The sequence below is a fragment of the Tiliqua scincoides genome, chromosome 2, assembly GCF_035046505.1.
Source record: "Tiliqua scincoides isolate rTilSci1 chromosome 2, rTilSci1.hap2, whole genome shotgun sequence".
Lineage (NCBI taxonomy): Eukaryota > Metazoa > Chordata > Lepidosauria > Squamata > Scincidae > Tiliqua > Tiliqua scincoides.
Genome location: NC_089822.1, coordinates 222,737,640 through 222,757,979, shown reverse-complemented (window position 1 = coordinate 222,757,979; position 20,340 = coordinate 222,737,640). Strand labels below are relative to the sequence as shown.

Sequence of the window (20,340 nt, the reverse complement as noted above, 5' to 3'; positions counted from 1 at the left end):
TCTTTATTCCTGCCCATCCTTCTACTTTAGTTAACATAATCCAAAACAATCAATACATCTTTTTTCATAATCTCCACCTGTTGTCTACCAACCTGCAGTGTTTTTCTCTACATCATAATTCTACACATATTCTTGCTATTGTTTTTCTTAAGGGCAGGAGGTTGGACCATTGTCTAGTCCTTCCTGCTTACTATATTAGTGAGTTTAACTTTTGAAGATCTTTTGCAAAAATTTATTATTTTGCACCATACAAAGATTGAAGATGAAATTAAGCAGATGCAAGTATCACTTCTTAATAATGTCAGCATTGTCCCAATGATCTGCTGGAATGATCACTGCAGCAGAGAGCTGGGAAAGGAGAAGCCAAGTGCCTGTTTTCTCAACTGGTCAGGTGGAGTGGGCCTTCCCTCTCCAGGAAAAGCAGCCAGATGGAATGGCTGGCTGTCACTGAAGGCAGTTCTGGGAGAGGAAGAGCCATCTCAATCCACTGCAGAGGGTCTTGTTTTCCCCCTCAGATACAGTCAGTATCTGTGACTGCTGAATAGCTGCTAATAGTTCCAAGAGAGGAAGAGCCAAATGAAATTGCATCTTTGTTCCCAGAACAGCAGAAAGAATTTCACTGTTTGATCAGCAAGGTGGATATTGCTGTTTTCAGAATTATAGCATGTGTTAAGACAGACACCATTTCAAACACAGGGCTTTCTCCTTGACTTTGCACTTTCATTTAGGTGTCTTGGGCCTTCTGGTGGCGAATGCACAATAACTTTTCTTGCTTTGTATAATGTCAATTCATTATGGGACAATAGGTTACCGAGAGAGCGCTATTTATGAAACTCTGGAATTATCCTGTCCACCTTCTGGTGTCCTAGGGATTGGCATCTATTCAAATGTTTAAAATGGCAAGTACAGTACTACACGTGACACAGGAGCATGGATATTTCAAAAGTGCAATCCTCTTTTCCTACACAATTACCCATTGTGAACAAAATCTCATCTTCAGCCTTTGTCCTCTCAATCCTCCTTCACCTTTATGAGCACTTATTGTATAGTAGTACAATAATTCATTTGCAGACACAGTTATCTTGTGTTGCTCTTTCTCCAAACCTCCTGATAAAGCACCCTGGAGCAGCAACATAAAAAGCTAGTAGTTCTTCGCAAGCTGTCTTTGTCTAGTAAGGTTTGTGTGTTTCTCTCAAACAGGACCTCAGGCTGGAAGTGTGTATTTTCTTAACCTAAGCAGGAGGTCAAATATGTCTCCTTGGCAGTATTGTGGAAAGAATTACGTAAGCAAAGAAAAAGTATAAAAGAATGAGGGCATGCAATTTATGATTTTTTATATACTGAATTTTACTTGACTTTTTTCATGTCCGTACGGTTGTCCTCTCATTTGTGCTCACTACTAGTTTTTTCCACAATAGCAGAGGTTATGATTCACAAGACCTCTCCAGACTGAAAATGAACATGAAAGGAGGACCATTTGGCTGCCCATTTCATATTGGGTAAGGGCTGCAAAGTAAGTCTATGTACACAGTAGAAGCTAGAAAGGAGGGAGCTTGTTCCCTTCTGTAAGCACTGTTACCCCTTATGTAGACAGAATGCAAGGCCTGCCAATCCATGAAGCATCCTGAATTGGCTACATCAGGTATGAACTGGGGGGAGGTGATACAGCACCCCATGTTGACCCACCAGCATTGCAGCCATTCCCTGCCCATTCCACTGCTCTGCCATCCTGTGTATGCCTGAGCAAATGTTGTACTGCACTGTGCACCTGCCACCACTTTCACCAGTGCTGCCATTTCCTTGGGGGGGGGGGGGAGAGAGACTATCACAGTGTTTTGCCCTTCTCCTGCAATTGGCTTGGAAGGAGAGGTAGAGGCAGAGCAGCCTAGTGGTGGAAAAAGGAAGAGGAGGCAGTGGCAGCAGTATTTTAACCTGCCTGCTACTGAGAAATTGAGCCGCTTGCCACCTTCCAATTCACTCACCACTGCAAGGATCTGCTGATTAGAGATGATGCAGAAGCTGTAGGGTAGGTTTCAGTGTTTCTGCAAGGGGAGCAGAGTCAGCACCTTGTTGGTGACTTTTTCTGTTTGGTTTGGGCATGCTTATATTTTGTATATTGGGAATATATGTTTGCTGCTGTAGTTACTCAGTCTTCCCTGCCTCACCTTACTTGCATGGGGGTTCATTCTCCTCCTTTGGTTCAAGGGTTTCTTTCATCCATCACTGGCTCCACCTCTCCAACAGCCTCCCCATTCTGGATGTCAGGCTCTTTGCTGCCTTTTTGTAGCACATTCCATAAGAGTTTTCTCCGTTCTCTTCCCCCCTCCCCATTGTATAAACGTAAGTAATCAGAATCCAGGTTGTCCCCTCTGTACTCTGTGGATGATAGTGAGCTCTTGGTAATGCTCCATCAAACCCAAATGCCATTTTTAAACTTTTCCAGAGTCCTTTGCATGACTACCCAGAATTAAGCCCCACTGAAATTAATGGGACTTATTCTCAGGTAAGCACTCATAGCAGTGGTTCCTAAACTGCGAGCTGTGGCTCCCCAGGGACCCATGGAAACCAGCCAGGGGTGCAGGAGAATCCTTGCAAAAAAACCATCACGCTATACAATGTATAGGATTGTAGCCCTAATGGGAAGCCATGTCCAATGACCCAGTAGGTCAAGGGAGCTGCAAGTCAAAAAAGTTTGGGAACCACTGACTTACAAGATTGGAGCCCACGGACCTTGAATACTAAGAGTATTCAATATTACTGGGGAATATGTATGCAAATAGCTATATGTTCTGTGAGTCGGAGAGAACATGACCATCATATTCAAATTTATCAGACGAGTTTGTGCTGTGAAATGGTCTTCAAGTAAGATGGTACATACATAACTTGCTCAAAAGTGGAAACTGAATTACAATGTAAGTTTATGTATGTCTACTCTAAATTAAGTCTTGTTGAGTTAAATGGGATTTGCTCCCATATAAGTGTGCATAGGATTTCAGCCTTAAAATGTTTTCCAAATTACTAAAACAGGTCATCCTTCCCCAGCTTCTGAATCTGATTAATACAACTAGCATATTGCAAGAATAGATGGCTTTCTTGATGTAGGTTGCTTACTGTGCGTGCAGGGTCTGTATTCCTTTGAAGTATAAGCATAAATTAGCATTTCCTAAAATTCTATTCCCAAAGTATGCATTCAGTTACTTTGGGAGTTAAAAAGTGCTGTTTGCCTGTAATTTCAGGTAGCTGTGCAGCCAAATACAAAAGAACACAGACTTCTTTCGAAATTTACAATGGTTTTGCTGCCTTAGCTTGGCTGTGCATGTTTCCCCAAAAGTAAGTTGTGTTAAGTATGTGTAGGATTGCTGCCTTATCTTTGGAATAAAGAGGGATAGGATGATTACCCAGCAGGGCTGAGAACTCCATTCAAACTCAAGTTGTGAAAATGTGTGTTTTTTGCTGAATCCCGCAAGTGGAAGAGTTGGAAAAACACTCCATCAGGGGCCCCCTGACTCGGCACTCGTTTCCATGCTTACTGACTTGAGTCTGCCTGTGTCTGGGTGTGCTTGCTTACTGTTCTTGCAGCATTATAAACCTCATGGGGTCACCATTCAGACCAGGGGAGCAGCAGGGAGGTTCCTACCACAAGGCAGAGAAGGGTTAATATTTTGCTTTTGCATGGGGGGGAAGCCAGAGCAAGTTCTTTGCCTGACGCTGATAGGAACCAATGATCATTGGACAAAGGATGGGCAGAAGGAGGAGCCAAGGGGGTTCTTGCCTTACAATTGGCTGGAGAAACCCAGGGAGGAGGAGGAGGGGGGAGGTGCTTCATAGCTATCATGCTTTCCAAATGCATGGCTTCTTTTGGCTCCATTGTTACTTGGGTGGAGGAAGCCTCATTGAATGACCGGCTGCAGTGGGACTACTTCTGAGTAGAGCTACCAAGGATTTGGTCGGCCTGGTTAGCCTTACAGCTGCTGTGTGTGACCTTCTTCCATGCTCCCACGCAGTCCGTCCCACCCCCTCCCACCATTACAGATGGGTGGGGACATCAGGGGAGGAATAAAGGGAGCATACCCCGACAGCAGCACTGCTTTTTTCTACGGCAGGCTTTTTAAAAGGAGTGGGGTGACTCGAGTCCTATCGAGTCACAAAAGGGTGGCTCAGCGACTCAGAAAGTACCCTCGTTATGACTCGTTTTCGAGTCAAGTCGCAGGGGGGCAGTGACTTGAGTCAAGCCACACTGGACCTTCTCATCCCTGTTACCCAGTAATGAAAAAGTGCCTTTACAGAAGCAGAGGTAGAGATGCAGGCTCTGCACAAGCAGGATGAAGCAAGGCAGCAAGATTAGTGGGCAACGATGGGGATGCCATGATTTACAAGCCATGATGTGTATGCGCTACCTCCTGATTTTAGGAATGGGTTAAGTCAGAATGCCAGATGTAGGAGAGGGCACCAGGATGAGGTCTCTTGTTATCTGGTGTGCTCCCTGGGGCATTTGGTGGGCCGCTGTGAGATACAGGAAGCTGGACTAGATGGGCCTATGGCCTGATCCAGTGGGGCTGTTCTTATGTTCTTATGTTCTTATGCCTGCTGCTAGGGATTGGTATAATGGCAGAATTTGGGTATACGTTTGGATTAGGATTGCCTTGGACTGCCCCTGGATCTATGCAGGTAAAATTTATCTTGAAACATCTTTTGCATTTTTCTAAAATAAGATTAGTCATGAACTTAAAAATGCAAATATCACTACCCCTTTTCTCTAATGATGTGATTAGGCCAGAGGTGTCCAAAGTTTTTGGCAGGAGGGTCACATCATCTCTCTGACACTGTGTCAGTTTACATTTAAAATTTGAATAAATTTACATAAGTTTACATAAATGAATATATTGAAGATGGACTTATATGAATGAGTGAAGGTCTTGCAATAGCTCAAGGCCTATAAAAGGCCCTGCACAAAGCAAGGCTGCCCTTTCCTTTGCTGCTGCAGCTGCATCACAGACGTGAAACAGCAGGCAGTGGAGGGAGCCCTCATTCCACAGCTCACACAAGACGTTAAACAGTTGCCCTCACGCTGAGAGCAGTTGTGTCGGGCCAGTGTGGGCTCCAGCAAGTCTCAGGAGGGCCAGAGGCTCATTGGAGACTTGGGGCTCCCTGAGGGCCACATTGGGAGTCCTCGAGGGCCGCAAGTGGCCCCAGGGCTGGGGTTTGGGCACCCCTGGATTAGGCCTTGAATTTCTTGCATCTCTATGTGATGATCGATGAACCAGTGTATTGTGAAGCTGCTTACATCTTTTTTGGTTGGCAACCTTCAGTCTCGAAAGACTATGGAATAAGCCTACAGCACCCGGTATTCTCAGGCGGTCTCCCATCCAAGTACTAACCAGGCCTGACCCTGCTTAGTTTCCAAGATCAGAGGAGATCAGGCATGTGCAGGGTAACAGTTGCATATTCTTTTCAGAAACAACATTCTGTACTTCGTATGGCAGGTGTGCAGACGGGCAGGTGAGGGTGCCATCTCTGCCTCAGGCAGCACAATATCTTGTGCCTGCCCTGACAGGGTGAATGTGTATCCTATCATTTCTTGAAGTTTAAACATATTCTGGATTCAATACTCATGACTATTGAGTATCTATGGCTGTCATTGTCCTTATTTTTGGTAATTGCATATTCTTAATTTCAGCAATACCTACTACACTGTAAAAATATTTTAAACTAAAAAAATAAAAAACCTGACACATATACCTGTATACTCTCAGCAGTAGTTTACTATAGTAGTTTGGCAACCTTGTAGATGTAGTAATGTTTCAATCGGCCATGGTAGCTCTGTCTGTGGCTGCAGCATGATATGCAGACATTAGCAGGTGCTATGTTTATCTTCAGGCCCCAAAAAGGTTCAGTTGCTTTTCCCTACTGTATCTTAGCTAAGTACAACTGCATTTACTTCCCATCCCAATATCTAAATTGTAAGCCCCTTAAAGCAGAGGCCTCTAATCAATCTATGTTAAATTTCCATACACTATCTGAAAAATCATTTATATTCATCAAACTGCTGTTAGAGGCAGAGGAGCAGGCAAGTTTTTTTCTGGAAAGTTGGCAGCACTAGCTGTAAAGGACCTGTATTCCACATTGAAACTGTCTCCCAAATGAATTTATTCCTCACTGAATTGGCTGCTCAAACAGTACAGTAGTGAAGAACTTTTGCTGCTGGTAGAGTATATTTACAGATACACTCCCAAAGTGCTTTACCCTCAAAGAACATGTCACTTCTCAGATCTGTATGGGGAGTTGCAGAACTCTAGAACTTTTCACAACAGCCTTGGATCCAAATCTTTGATTTCTTTGAAAGATACCCAGAACAATTCAACCAGTTAGTCCAGCCAGAGAAGTGAAGACACGCTTAGAGCCAAATCTTATCCAGCTTTCCACTGCCAATGCAGCTGCACTGCAGTCCAAAATGGTCACGTTCCCTGACCTTGAGGAGGCCTCCGTCACATGCCCACATTTCACAGTTGTATCAGTGCTGGACAGTTGAATAAGATTGGACCCTTAAACTAGCTGACTTCTAGGAGACACATGAATCTGAGCTGGGATTTGCAGCAGTCTTGGACTGACTGATCAAGGACTGGCCAAATGCCAGCTGGATTCTAGAAGCTGGCAAGAATCTTCTGTGTTGCTGCAAAAATAATGTGCGTGTTTTAAATTAAATGGGAGGAAGAACACATGATGCCTTCATTTCTGCCATCTGCTTGGGATGAAGCAAGCAATCATATTTTCCTATTTTCTCTGCTAGAAGAAAAGAATGACATCATATCACACAGGTAGACCAAAATGCAAGGATAACAAATGTTTTCCTCCTTTGCAGGGATGTCAGCTGAGATGTCATGAGGGATGAGAAGAAATTCTCAGCTCTGCAATATCTTCTATACCAGTGGTTCTCAAACCTTTCAGCACCAGGCCTCATTTTTTAGAATAACAATCTGTCAGGATCCACCAGAAGTGATGTCATAGCTGAAAGTGACATCATCAAACATCAAACCCCATAAGACAAAGTCGAATCTAAGGCTGCAATCCTAACCACACTTTCCTGAGAGTAAGCCCCATTGAACAAAATAGAACTTACTTCTGAGTAGACCTGGTTAGGATTGTGCTCTCAGTAAATTAAAGTTTACAATAGTATAAGTTTAAAAATTTATTTAAAATAAAGATGAACCCTCCTAACCTTCCCAAGCAGTTGCTGATCTGTTTAAAAAACAATTCTTCAAGCATCCCAAAGGCTGCAATCCTATCCACACTTATGTGGGAATAAGCCCCATTGACTGTAATTGTTAAAAGTATACACATAGTAAGTTTTTCAAAGTACAGATCTGTAACATTTCCCCAAATGCAGTCATGTAGCATGGTAGGATCAAGTCTAATATATTACCAAATAAAATACACACTGAAATGAATGGGCACTCACCTGAAATTGGCTCATGCCCATCCAGTACAACTCCACAGTCAGGGAATTAGAGGGCAGGTCCTCTCATGGACTGGGAACTGGTTGAAGACCAGGAAATAGAGTGGGAGTCAATGGACAATTTTCACAATGCAGAGAGGTGAAAAGCAGTGTGCCCCAAGGGTCTGTCCTGGGACCAGTGCTTTTCAACCTGTTCATAAATGACCTGGAGACAGGGGTGAACAGCAAAGTGGCTAAGTTTGCAGACGACACCAAACTTTTCCAAGTGGCGAAGAAAGCGATTGTGGCGCTCCAGTGGCGAAGAAAGCGATTCCAGAAGCGATTGTGAGGAGCTCCAGAAGGAGCTCCAAACTGGCAGAATGGGCAGCAAAATGGCAGATCTGTTACAATGTAAGTGTAAAGTAATGCACATTGGGGCAAAAACCAAAACTTCACATATAGGCTAATGGGTTCTGAACTATCTGTGACAGATCAGGAGAGATCTTGGGGTGGTGGTGGACAGCCTGATGAAAAGTGTCAACCCAATGTGTGGCGGCAGTGAAGAAAGCCAATTCTATGCTTGGGATCATTAGAAAAGGTATTGAGAACAAAATGGCTAATATTATAATGCCATTGTACAAATCGATGGTAAGGCCGCACCTGGAGTATTGTGACCAGTTCTGGTCACCACATCTCAAAAAGGACATAGTGGAAATGGAAAAGGTGCAAAAGAGAGTGACTAAGGATGCAATCCTAACCCAATATGCCAGTGCTTTCCAGCACTGACGTAAGGGTAATGCAGCTCTGAGGTAAGGGAAGAAACATTCCCTTACTTTGAGGAGGCCTCCATGAGTGACACCCAAATGTAGGATGCAGCACATGACCCATTGGCACCATTATGCCAGTGCTGGAAAGCTCTGACATAAGGGGCTAGGATTGCGCCCTAAAATGATTACTGGGCTGGGGAGCCTTCCTTATGAGGAAAAGCTACGGCGTTTGGGCCTCTTCAACCTAGAAAAGAGGCGTCTGAGGGGGGACATGATTGAGACATACAAAATTATGCAGGGGATGGACAGAGTGGATAGAGAGATGCTCTTTACACTCTCGCATAACACCAGAACCAGGGGATATCTACTCAAATTGAGTGTTGGGAGAGTTAGAACAGACAAAAGAAAATATTTCTTTACTCAGCGTGTGGTTGGTCTGTGGAACTCCTTGCCACAGGGTGTGGTGATGGTGTCTGGCCTAGATGCCTTTAAAAGCGGATTGGACCAATTTCTGAAGGAAAACTCCATTACAGGTTACTAGCCATGATGTGTATGTGCAACCTCCTGATTTTAGAAATGGGCTATGTCAGAATGCCAGATGGAAGGGCGGGCACCAGGATGCAGTTCTCTCGTTGTCTTGTGTGCTCCCTGGGGCATTTGGTGGGCCTCTGTGAGATACAGGAAGTTGGACTAGATGGGCCTATGGCCTGATCCAGCGGGGCTGTTCTTATGTAGTTGGTCCAACCTCACAGTTTGAGAAACGCTGTTTACATGTTTCTAACTAATCCTTGCTCCTCCTAGTCCATCCTCCTGGCATGCCTTTCCTTGTTTCATATAGGCTGAGTCTGTCTATATCGTCCATTTCCATTATCTCTCCTAGGTCTGCCTTAATTTTGTGTCCAAAGAACCTTCCTCATTTCTTCTGCTCCATCTAGGAGTCCTACATAGTTCATGCCCTGATCCTCTCGTTTTCCTCACTCTGAGAATTGTCACTAGATTTCCTGATCTTGGCTTCCATGATGATGATGATTGATGATGATAAAACCTCAATTTCTATACAGTACAGTCTCTACTGTACTCTACAATCTAAAACCTCAATCTCTATACAATCTCTATACAGTACTGTTTTTGTCCTCTCCTTTGCTTTTATGCATATGCTGAAGGTGGAGTTACTAGACTTTCTACCAAAGACATTTCTTTTTTAGACAGCTATCATTGTGAAGGATCCTATTCCTATATCTTCTTTGTCTCCCAGCAGGAAGCCTTGCTTGGGCTATGCGTTAATTCCTCTGTATGCCTGTCTGCCCTATTGCTGCATCATTTCAACAGCGCTAGACCACTGCTAACACCCAAATATACACTCTCAGCAACTGCAGCCTCCTCTGTGATACTTTCTTCTAATCATCTCTGACCATCTCCGCCCTTCTAGGTGGTTTTGTATTCGTTATTTTGCCTGTGGAGCTGAATGGTACTAGATGGCACACTTATGGTCTGAACTTTCCAGTGTTTTTTCCCTTCCTTGCCATGCAGGTCTTGCCACTTAACGCCATACCAATGTCTCAGTAAGACCCACATTGTCTCTTTCATCAATTATGCAGTTGTTACTGCCATGGTTATGATTTAATATTTCCATTATACATTGGCCAAAAGCCTGATTGTGGTGTTTGCTGCTTCAACATATCCTTGGGCTAAAACTCCACAGGGAGCGCTAAACCTTAGCTGAGAGTTGCATTCTTGCAGCAAGGAAGCTGTCAGTTTGCTAAGTAAACCACACTGAGGTTATGTCTGGCCATCCTCTTACCTACTCACCTCACAAGACGTCTAGCTGTAAATTTAACACATTTGCCTAGCTAGAGCAGATGCAGCTAGCAAATCATGTAGACATCTTTTTAGCAGGCCAAGGACAACCTGTCAGTTCAGTGTGGCATTACGAGGGCTTCTGTCCTATTTTGCCCAAAACATAAGAATTCTGGCTGGCCACCATGCTGTAAAGGCACTTATGGCACCCAGGGAGCAGAATGATTGTTGCTTTTATTCCCTGTGACCATTTAAGATACCACAGTAGGAAAAATTGGATATGCTCTCCTTTCAAAAGTGCAGGACAATTTACACACAAGTGGGAAAGGCAAACAAAGCAGCCTCTGTTCTTGGAATAGTATTAAGTCATCCTAGTCAAAGCTGTACGTCACAATCCAAGCAGTTGGATTGTAGAAGGAAATGAGATGGTGGAAGGACTTAGAGGTACACCAGGAGGCATGGAATGCAGAATAACCAGGATGTCAGTTGAGCTAGTATGATATAAATTCATCACACTAAATGAACACAGTTTTAAAATGTGTTTAAAATGTAGAAATGAGCACCTTCTGCTTGACGGTTATCCCAGTGCTTTTGCACTCATTGGATAAAACACTGAAAGGCCTGAGCAGCTGGGTTCTTGTTTTCTTTAATATAGATGTATAAACAACTAAAGGTATAGAAAATGACTTTTCTATATTTAATGAAGGTTGATGGTTCAGAGAAGGGGTCTGGAAGAGGGCCAGCCTTCCCCCATCCCTGGAGCTACAGCCTTGCTAGGCAGCTGCTGGGGTTTTTGATGAAGAAGCTGACAGGTGTAACCTGCCTCCCCCTGTAATATGTTAGGTATAGGATGCTACAGTGACCCAGGAGCTGTGGTCCAGAGGTTTGAGCTAACCCCTTGCCTTAGAAAGCTAAGCAGTATTGGCTGTTGGATGAGAGACTAGAAGGCCACGGGCGTATCTGTGTGAAGGAGTTGGCTGGCAAAAGGATAACAAAGATAACATTTTTGAGAAGCTGGTCTGAAGCATGGTTGCAGCTGCCTGTGGGATACTTGGAAAGTGCACAGTTGGAAACCAGGATGATGACTACACTGTGTGAAGGGAAACACCTGGACAAATGAAGATTTTTATGAGATTTCTCATGGGAATGATATTTGCAAAAATTTCATTGGAAAAATGGATTTATGTTCAGCTTGCCCATGCAAACTACCTTGAGCGTATTGAGAAAGGTGGTATATAAATACTGTAATAATTTGGGGTTAGAAAAGAAAAGCCTTGGTTTGGCCCTGATTCCAGAATGTATGCTTGCCAGTGTATCTATGCATTCAATCAAGGGTTGAGGGGCCATATAGCAATAGAAGAGTATGTGCTTTGCATGCATTACCAACTAGGTTTAGTCTCTGTGGTACTTTCGGTTACAAAGCTATAGACAGCAAGCCTGGCAAAGATCTCTGCATGAGGACTTTGAGAGTTGCTGCAATTCAAAGCCAGACAGTCCTAGGCCAGATGGTCTAAATCCATAATAAGGCAATTTCATCATATATTTGTAATCCCACTTTGCATGAGATGTGATGTGAAGGCAAACTGGTTCAATATAGGAGTAACTGCAGCATAATACCCCAGTCTGAAGCATTTTAGGATTTTTTTTTTTCTTATCACACATTCATTTTAGGCCAAAAGGGAAAAATAAAAAAATAAAATGCAAGGGACTGATTTCAATGATACCACTGGCTTGCCAGGTACGTGGGAAACGTGCATGAACATACTCTGGCGAGGATGTTTAATCAGGCCCACTGCATAATATCCAAACCAGCCCATTTTAAATATCATTAGCTTTTGGGGAAGGTCTCTCTCTTTGCATTTATGATTCAGCATTTTAGAATCGGATTCTAAATGCTTGTTTCAAAAGCAATCACTGGACTCCAGAAGTTTTTATTGGTTCCAATTAGAGCTTTTCTCTTGGGGGAGGAAATAGCAGCATCAGGGAATCTTGAGCAGCTCAAGGCTGCAGCAGGAGCAAAAGGCGAAAGCCCCCACCACAACTTTGTCCAGATTTGGACAACCCCCACGGCAGCTGTCATTTACAAGAGAAAAGCCTATAGGTCCAAAGTATGCATTAAATGTGTTATCTAGTTTGGCCATAAGTACCCACAAAATACGTTTGGCAAGGCTGTTTTTCTACCTAACTGCAGTCTGGCACGTTGGGAGCAGAGTATCTCTGAGCACGTGCAGAAGCATCCACTTGCTATACTCTGCTCTTGCTTGAATCATTTGAGGATACACTTTGAAAACTCTGTTCCTAGCCAGCACAGCTGGCTCCAGCTACTATTAATACGGGCTCTAAGTTCATGTTTCTTTTGTTCAGTCATTTGGAAAGCTTTCAATTGAAAGAAGCTGACAGAAAGCACTCTCAACTGAGGCTCAAAGGAGCTGCTATACCACACAAGGTCAGTGTTGTCCTGCATCCAGCAGAAGCTGATAACCTTCAAGCAGAAATCTCTTCCAAGCAGAGAGCAGATAAGAATATCAAACCAATATACAGGAAATACCCTGTTTTTGGAACATTACCCAATATTTTGGAAATACCCTGTTTTTCCAAAAGAGTAACTTGAATGGAATGACAACAGTGCAAACAAATTGCATCTCTTTTTGGTAATAGGTTTAGAAGCAGCTAAGGATGCAGATGTTTTGCGGGAATCACTGAAAGGGATGCAAGTTTCCAGGCTACTGCAGACATAGTTAGCTTCAGGGTGGAGATGAAGTTGCTCAGGAATAGTAGCCATTTGGAGCCATGAGGGAGAAGCGGCATGGGGACAATAGAAGCTGGACGGACGAAGGGATGAAGCAGACCAGAAGATACACAAAACCTGGATAGGTAGGGAAGACTCTACAAGGTGTGTGGGAGACATGCCTATTGCGTATACCTAGAGGTATATTGCGTATACCTATTGCAGCACAGAGGCTACATTTATTTTACAGTGTATTGACTGTTAAAAACACTACTCTGCTATTGGCAGAAACCCTGTTGGTTTACTGAAAATAGTGGGAAGGGGAGTCAATCTCCCTATTTTTTCAACAAATTCCCCAGTCTATCCTGTAGCTAGTGCAGGCACTCTAAGTTTAACCCCTTTCATAACTCTCCCAGCAACCAATGCTATGTGCAAACACTAGCTACAAATGCTTTCAGAAAACGGGGGTTAGTTAGGATATAGCTTACAAGCCCAATGTGAATCTCCTGCAAACTGTTTTGGGGGTAGAATTGACTGAACTCATTTACCTCAACTTTCCAACATGAAAAAAATTACTTCAACCTTTTGTGCTGCCAGAAAACTAACACATCAGGGAGAAAGCTTTCTCCTTGATGTTCTAAGTTTCTACATTCGGAGGTTTTTATGTGGCACTGTTATGATCCAGACCGTGCAGCAATGGGGAAAGAAGCAAGGTATGCAAGCCCATGCACCTGACCTTTCCACACAAACTCGTATAGCTAGGGTAGCTAAGAGTTATCCAAAAAAGGCGTAGATGCTACCAACAGGATGGAAAAAGAACAATAAACAGAGGGGGTGCTCTTTCTTGTAACTCCCAATTGGGGGGGGAGCACAATTACTGGAATTCCCTCAGCATAGAAGTGGGTTGCTATAGGAACCATCTGGAAAGCCACTAGCATGGCTAACCACAGCTCCTTAGCAGCCACACTTGCCCTTTGTAACATCAGCCCTCAAGCAATCTGTTGGGAACCTAGGGGGCAACAGCTCTTAGCTCTAGTCAGTCAGGCAACAAAACAGGCAAGTACTTATGAAAATAACAAGACTTTATTAAGGAAGACAACAATGGGAAGGATGGGAAAAGGCCAAACACGCGAGTGAACTGAGATGCAAATCAAAATCTATCTAAACTTAACTACCGTGCCTGGGGTGCACTTACTTCATTGCAGTTTCTCTGTTCACCTCCAGGGGGGATGGATGGGCAATCAGCAAAGTACAGTGTAGCTCAGTGGTTCCCAAACTATGCACTGCCTAAGAGTGCCATGGTAAACTCACAGGAGCACTGCAGAATGTCCCTGGTATCCCCTTCTTCCCCTTTCTCCTATGCACCATCATCTTGGATAGTGCAAGATCTTGCGAGAATTGCACAATCCAAAATGCTGGTGCCGGGGAGAGCTGGGAAGGTTGCTGCAAAACAAGGGTGCCATGACTACAGTAAATTTGGGAACTGCTGGTCTGGTTACTAGATTCTAGTACAAGGGTGTCAAAGACAACAGGCAGAATAGTGTTCATGGTTCCTGCTGTGAGCCAGAAGTGTCATCATTAAGCAGGAAGTTATATCATTGAGCAGATGATGGCCAGAAATAAGCACTTTATTCTCATGTAGGAACTCATTATCTGCAAATGTCAGAAGTGAAAATATGCAAATCTTGATCAAATTTTCAAGATATGGGAGAGCCCAATTATCAGATAGGCTGTCCTTTCAGTAGCAGTGCTTTTGCCAAGGCCACAGTTAAGAAGGTTACAGGTGTTTTGCAAAGTGATGCTTTGGCAGAAGCTGAGCTGCTAAAAGGGCAGCCTGCATGATAATTAGACTCTTCCAGCACCTTGGCAGCATCTCTCTCTCTCTCTCTCTCTCTCCCTCTCTCCTCTTGGTCTGTGCCTTTCCCCATAGCCTTCCTTGCCTCCTTCCATCTTTCCGTCCCAGAAGTTTGACAGAACCAGTGCTGCTGAAAGGGCTGCACTGGGAGAGCCCAATTACCACATGGTCCAAATAAAGAGCTTCTGCAGAATGTATCTGGCCCATGGGCCTTATGTTTGATACCCCTGCTCTAGCATCTACCAAAATATACCATAGGTTCAAACTAGCTAGCTGGAATGTTGGGGGATCAAGATTTTACCCTTCTGATTGGCTAATTCAAGCATAGAAAAACCAGGGTCAGTCCCTTGAACCTTCCTTTGGCCATGTTCACACAGATGGACTTGCCCAATTGGCAGGTGTGAGCAAAACCCAGAAAGTGTTTGAATTTAAATCCATTTAAAATGGATTTTAAATTTCTTTGCTTAACTTATTTTTTGAATTGCTTTGTTTTAAATTTGTATCTTTTACTTTTTGATTTTTAGATCAGTTTTACTGAATACTGTAAGCTGCCTTGAGCTTTTGGACAGGTGGGGTGTAAATGGCTTTTAACAAATAAGTAAAGTGTTGATGATTTCTGTCTGGCCAATTGTTTCACCTAGGCCACTGTTTCTCAAACTGTGGGTCAGGACCCACTAGGTGGATCACGAGCCAATTTCTGGTGGGTCCCCATTCATTTCAATTTTTTAAAAATATATTATACTTGATACTACCATGGTATGTGAATGCATTTGGGGAAATGTTACAGATCCGTACTTTGAACAGGCTACTATATATATGTTTTTAACATGATAGTCAATTGGGCTTCTTCCTGGGTAAGTGTGGATAGGATTGCAGCTGAGGATTAGTAAAAAATTTTCTGCTTGATGTCGTAACTTCTGGCCATGACATCACTTCCAGTGGGTTCCGACAGATTGCCATTCTAAAAAGTGGGTCCCAGTGCTATAAAGTTTGAGAACCACTGACCTAGGGCTAGGCTATGGCCAGTCTTTCTGTGGCATGCCCAATACACATTCACAGTTAAGCCTTTCTAGTGAACATCTATTGCTTAGGTCAAAATGGTGTAGTTGTGCTGGCTGCCTAGAATAAATCGGCTTCATGTTAAATGCACATATAGGTTTCTGTTAGAGTGAAACGGGTCCTGTTCACTACAGAAGCATTCAAACCATGCTCTCATCTACCTGTAGCCTGAAATGTTATTGCCCCAACAGAGCTGTATCAAATGCCTATTCTGAAACTGTTGACTAGCTCTTTGAACCAATCCACATGAATGAATTTGTATGGTGAGAACGTGGGGTAAATTAGCATATCTAGACTGCATCCTGCCAAGATGAAATGCAATGCTAGCAAAGCAGGATGTTGATCAGCTAACATGATCTGTCCTCAGCCAGTTCTGCTTCTTTCTTCTCCTCTGCCCTTCCTCTATTTTATTCAACTTTTTTCCAGCAGACTTCATCTTTCTTCAAATTGTTCCCTTTCAACCCAGCTGTTCATTAGTCCAGGTGAAGGTTCCATCGCCATTTAGGCTAGGAAATTTCTCAGAAATGTGGCTAAATAAGATTCATTGGATATGTTTGAGGAAAATGTCAATAATTTGGGGACACTGAAATGGAAAGCCAGATCCACTGCTGCCTCAGCATCACCACTGGGGCTCCCGCTGTCACAGGGAGGCCAGAACCACACTGTTGATGCTGCAGTGGAGAGCAGGTAAGCACTGAGCAGCATGAGGGCCTGAGAAGGGTGACAGGAGGGAGCTGTTCCTGGGTGGAGGGGGACAGAGAGAGGGCAGGACAGGGGGAGAGACAGCCCCAGGAAGGGGTAGAACTGCAATGCTCCTCTGCTGAATCCTATTCCCCCTGCAGCAGTAGCTGTTTGGAGCCACTGTTCCTGTGCTGGATAGGACGGGGCTGTGAATCTGTTTGCCAAGTATTTTGAAGTTCAAAGGCCAAAATACTCCACACCTCAAAATGGCTGCCAGCCACTGTTCCCACCAAGCTACGACTGTGCAGCACAAAACGAAGCCCTGCACAGCCTGCAGCACAAATTCCTTGAAGTTGGTGTTATGCAGGATCAAAAGAGACCAGACACCAGGCTAAGTTTGAGGCTTTTTATTAGGAGGAATGGAACCTGAACCAAAAAAAATCAAAATGACCTTGTTCCAAATTCCCTGAGGACCTGAGGCAGGCAGGCTCAAGGCAGTAGGGCTTGAGGCAAAGGCTGGATGGTTGTTCCCTGGTTCTCAGAGGCTCTCCCAGGGGCTCTCTCCTGCAGCTCTCTCCACAGCTCCTTTCTGTAGCTTGGTCTCTCCCAGCTCACTCCTTGCAGTGTCTCTGCCCTGCAGGTCTCTCTTCCTCTATAGAGCCCACTCTCCAAGGCTCCTCCCAGTAGCTATTCCCTGCTAGTCTCTCAGCTCTCTGTGCTGGTGCAGCCCCTTTTATAGCCTCAGTGGCTCTGCACACAGCAGCTTCTACCTTTCCTCCAGTGGTACTGCAGCCTTATCTCCTGCAGCAGTTTTCCATTTGGTCCTCCAACTTTCAAGGGCTTGTTACAAGGTACTCAGCAAGTGAGCCTATTGGCTCAGCCAAAATTTCATAACTATTGGCTCAAACAAACTCAGACTGTCTATTGGCTCATGGAAGGCACAGACTATGATAGTCTCAGGCCAATTTACAGCAGTCAACTGAGCCTAAGTTCTGCACATATCATTGGCAATGGCAGTGATGTCACTGCCAAGTACTCTGGAGGTGCCACTGTGCAGCCTCAGAAGGGGTGCACACAGGAGTGCAAAGAATTAGATATAACATTGCTGAGAAATAAAAATGCCAGTGGCCATAATTTCTAAACAGAGGGTAATGAAACAGTTTTTGAGTCTGCTTCTGTGTTTTCAGTACCCACATATTTAAGTTGCTAGAAAAGGATGTTTTTTTTAGCAAAACATTTTTGAACAAAATTGTAGTTTGAAATTTAAAACTAGTTTGAGAAAACTAATTAGGGGCAAAATACTAACCAGGTCTACTCAAAAGTAAGTCGTATTTTGTTCAATGGGGCTTACTCTCAGGAAAGTGTGGTTAGGATTGCAGCCTAAAATTTATTAGTTTTTGAGGTGATTTCAGCCCTAAGATATGCAAACAATTAAAGTAGTAGATTTTAGCATACCAAAATTCTGCAGAAAAAGTGGTTTACAAAGTACACCAAGTTTTAGAGTACAGGCAATCACTTGTATGACTGTCTCTCTACAACAGTAAAAAGCAGTTTTTTAAACTGATTTTAAAAGGGTGCATTTTTTCCCCTTCTCCAGGGATCAGCACATTTCTTATCATTTGCAGGGGTCATTCATTTTGAGTCAAATCCATGTATAAAAAAATCTGTGTATAACAAGGCTGGACCTGTATGAAGAAAAAATATGTTGCAAGAAGTAGATGTGAGCCACAGTTCAGAAAAGTGAAAGTAGAATGGTCTGAGTCAAAAGAATTATACAATGCATGCTTTCAGAGCAAAAATTCCAGATATATTCTTTTGTGGATTACAATCCACTTGTTCAGATAATCAATAAAATCCTCAGTCAGTGTGCATGTGTGTATACTCATGAGTATATTGAAACCCAGGTGTCATAGTAGGAAATGAAAATGGGCTAGTTTTGTGACAAGCTTAAAAACAAAAGATAAAAGATAAGCATAGAGACAATTTGAAACTACTGATAACACTGCTATGAAGTTGTTAATTAACTTTGTAATACAATAAAAAATTGTTTTAATTAAAGTCTGATGAGGTAATGCCAGGTTCACTATAATCTCTATTTCAGGTAATTCTCTACCTCACCTCCTTGATTAGAGGAAAGGAGGCATTAAGTCCCAGCTAGAGTTGTATTTTGATCCAAATCCTTTGCATGAAGGGAAGGACTGGTTAAATGCAGCAAACAAGGTAGACTGAGAGAATCTGTTAAAAGGCTGTTCCAAGTTTTCAGCATACACACTCTAATGGATTACATCTAAAGATAGGCAAAAGATTGTTAAAGGTGATAGAATCTTACCCAAAGTGGGACAGGTCTGAAACAGGTATAGAAGATAAGTGTGTCCAGATTTCTCTGACATTTTTTGGTATCCAGAATTTGCATTCAGACTACTCTGGCCAAAAAAAAGCACTGGCATTTTTTAATGCTAAATTTTAAAAAGTTGTATCCAATTAGGCCAATTTCAGAAATCTGTGGAAGATGTTCCAATGAATTCCTATACTGAACTATAAAAAGAGATGGTAGTAGGGATCCAGCCTCCCCCCTCATAACTTCCAGTCAATGACACTACCAAGGGCGTTGCATGTCTTCACACTATGCCAGCATACTTTGGTGAATAGAAGCATTCTGACGCCTGGCTGAAGATTTTTTTTTTTCTCTACACATTACATAAGAATATAAGAACAGCCCCACTGGATCAGGCCATAGGCCCATCTAGTCCAGCTTCCTGTATCTCACAGCGGTCCACCAAATGCCCCAGGGAGCACACCAGATAACAAGAGACCTCATCCTGGTGCCCTCCCTTGCATCTGGCATTCTGACATAGCCCATTTCTAAAATCAGGAGGTTGCACATACACATCATGGCTTGTAACCCGTAATGGATTTTTCCTCCAGAAACTTGTCCAATCCCCTTTTAAAGGTGTCCAGGCCAGATGCTGTCACCACATCCTGTGGCAAGGAGTTCCACAGACGAACCACACGCTGAGTAAAGAAATATTTTCTCTTGTCTGTTCTAACTCTCCCAACACTCAATTTTAGTGGATGTCCCCTGGTTCTGGTGTTATGTGAGAGTGTAAAGAGCATCTCCCTATCCACTCTGTCCATCCCCTGCATAATTTTGTATGTCTCAATCATGTCCCTCCTCAGGCGTCTCTTTTCTAGGCTGAAGAGGCCCAAACGCCGTAGCCTTTCCTCATAAGGAAGGTGCCCCAGCCCAGTAATCATCTTAGTTGCTCTCTTTTGCACCTTTTCCATTTCCACTATGTCTTTTTTGAGATGCAGCGACAAGAACTGGTCCAGGTGTGGCCTTACCATCGATTTGTACAACGGCATTATAATATTAGCCGTTTTGTTCTCAATACCTTTCCTAATGATCCCAAGCATAGAATTGCCCTTCTTAACTGCCGCCTTTCTGAACCATTACTTAACTGAGTAATGGTTCAGAAAGGGCATTACCCTACAACTTTCCTTCTAGCAATAACAAACCCCAGGGCAGCAATGACATCATCACCAGTTACTTCTGGGTTTGGAGGCCAGATGCAACCTGACCAGTAAGAGGCTCACAGCCCAATCCTATCCACACTTTCCTGGGAGTAAGTCCTATTGACTCAAATGGGGCTTCTGAGTAGACATGCATAGGATTGGGCTGTCAGTGTGCATGGGAGGGTTTTTTCAAGCTCAGAAAAGCATGCTTTGGAGCTCTGCCTGCTGAGCCGAGCCTCCTATGCTGTTTGGTATGTCACATTCCTGGTCTTGCTGCCAGGAAGCAGGTTCCAGGGGTCCTGTGAGTACTGCCAGGCAGCACCTCAAGTACCACTGGTGGTAACCATACGACTGGTTGAGAAACCCTGCATAGGGCTACTTTAGTGTTCACAAAGACGTTTCCTCTGTGCGTTTCAGTCGTTCTGTGGTGCTTTAGGAAATTAGGCTGCAATCTTATCCACACTTTCATGGGCGTAAGCTCCATTGACTACAATGGGATTTACTTCTA

At 43.6% G+C, this 20,340-nt stretch overlaps 1 pseudogene; it reads right to left on the bottom strand.

The window, feature by feature from the left end:
- Nucleotides 1-5,329: 5,329 nt before the first annotated feature.
- LOC136642969 (5S ribosomal RNA) lies at nt 5,330-5,446 on the bottom strand (annotated as a pseudogene).
- Nucleotides 5,447-20,340: the final 14,894 nt, after the last annotated feature.